The sequence below is a fragment of the Penaeus japonicus genome, unplaced genomic scaffold (genome assembly GCF_977035675.1).
Source record: "Penaeus japonicus unplaced genomic scaffold, GWHDUDI00000001_assembly GWHDUDI00000027, whole genome shotgun sequence".
Lineage (NCBI taxonomy): Eukaryota > Metazoa > Arthropoda > Malacostraca > Decapoda > Penaeidae > Penaeus > Penaeus japonicus.
The window spans coordinates 35486382-35488881 of NW_028234429.1; the positions used below are offsets into that span (position 1 = coordinate 35486382).

Below are 2500 nucleotides of genomic sequence, written 5' to 3' on the forward strand. Positions count from 1 at the left end.
CGTGGGGACAACGCAAGATCCATCCACGTGTAAGATCTCTCCTTCAGCACAACCACCTGAAGAACCTCCAGATCCACCTCCGATCCCACCACTACTGCCACCGGAAAATCTCCACCGGATACCCCAGATCCACTAGAGAATCCGCCACCAGAGACTCCACGTGGACCCAGGGGACACTGGAGAATCCTCCCTCCACCAGAGATTCCACTTTCCACGTGAGAATCCTCCTCCACCAGAGATTCCACATCACTGAGAATCCTCCTCCACCAGAGATTCCCCCTCCACTGGAGAATCCTCCTCCACCAGAGATTTCACCCTCCACTAGAGAATCCACCACCTAGAGATTCCACCCCCACTGGAGAACCTCCTCCAACCGGAGATTCCACCTCCTCTAGCGAATCCTCCTCCACCGGAGATTCCACTCCTAGAGAATCTCCACGCAGAGATCTCCACTCCACTGGAGAATCCGCCTCACCGGTAGATTCCACTGGCCACCAGCGAAATCCTCTCCACGGAGATAACACTCCACTAATGGATCCTCTCCATCGGAGATTCTCCTCCACCGGAGTTTGCACCTCCACTAGAGAATCCTCCTCCACCGGAGATCCCAACACTATTGGATAATGCACCTCCAGATGAGTGAACTCCACCAATTGATAGTCCACCTCCAGCAGGCGGGCCTATGTTGTAGCCTTGGGGCGCCGCATGGACTGCGATGGCCAGTGCTGTGACAAACTGAAAATTATCATCACTCCTGTTTAGTTAAAGCGGAAACATGATGATTGTTATTCACTCGAAACTATTGAGTAAAATAATACATTTCCTATTTTTACTCAACATGCACATAAGAGTTTTTTTGGATAGAAGCTCAAATCTGTTTGTGTTATTTATCCCTTAAACTTCAAAATGCTGAGCAGAAAATACCACTTACCAACAGTTTCATCGTGGAAGTTGTTGGCTTAACAGGTTGAGCACTGCCTTATATACTTCCATTCTATCTCCTCATGCACTCCTAGTCACCCCACCCTCCGCACTTAGTCACGGTTGCGTACTTTCTTTTTTCTATACGACAATTTATCCTAAATATATTTCCCATATTTAAATTTATTTTAATGACAAATACCTTAACCATCATGATCATCATCAAAACTGATTATAACTGTTTTAATATCATTCAGGCTATGGTTTTTTATGGGGGGGATGATTATCTATATTTGCCCATAATCTTTAGATCACCATCATAATCATGATTATAGTAATTAACTATTACAAATGAAAATACAATTAAGGAATAATCAATAACAAATAAATCATTATAACATGGACAAGTACAATGATTATAATTAAGGATAATATAGCATGCAATGGTAAGAAATATTAATTTGATCATCGTCCATTACTATAAGTAAGATGCATCAAGAATAAGAAATGTATGAATTTGAGATGGAGATTGAAATAACAAAAAATAAAACATAGTACAATCAGTAATAATTCATAATAATGAACAAAGATATTGGAATTATGCATAATCTCTATAAATAATAAATTATGTTGATAAATATCATGATAATCATTTATACATTATATAATGAGAGTAGTATATATATATAACTATATAATATACATATAAAAATGATATAAATATATAAACCAATAGATATATATTCATAATGAAGCAGATAGTCACGTATATAATAAAATTCAAATATATAAACTATATATATTCCTATGCAATCACTGAGTAATTTATAGTGTGTATATATATATATATTTATATTTAAGTACCCATACCGTCTAAAAGCAGTTGATTAAGTTATATTAATTTGTAATTAAATTAATTTTTCTAGATTTTAATCATTCATACCGTCTAACAAAACAATAGATCGATATAAATATAGTCATCACTTATTTCAATATTCCAAAATATATATATAATATATAGGGAGATTGTTATATATCTATATATGAATATATACGTTATATATATATATATATTTTTGCATTGTATATATATATATATATATATATATATATATATATATATTATATATATATATATATATTGTATATATATATATATATATATAAATATATATATATATATATTTGTATATATTGATATATATATATATATATATATATATAATTAATATAGCTTATATAAATATATGTATATATATATATTATATATATTATATAGATACATGTATAACTAAATACATTATCTATACTATATATATATCTACATATAATATATATATATATATATATATATATATATATAAGATATGTATATACTATATGTTTATATATTCATATATAAAATGTATATATACATATATATATATTTATATATATATATTATATATATAGTTATATATATATATATATATAGATATATAGATAGATATATATATAATATATATACATTATATATATATATTTATGTATATAATATATATATTATATATTTATATAATTCGATATAATATATAATATA

At 30.2% G+C, this 2500-nt stretch overlaps 1 pseudogene; it reads right to left on the minus strand.

The window, feature by feature from the left end:
* The window catches only part of LOC147468719 (uncharacterized), a 2032-nt pseudogene extending 1089 nt beyond the window's left edge, over window positions 1-943 (minus strand).
* Window positions 944-2500: the final 1557 nt, after the last annotated feature.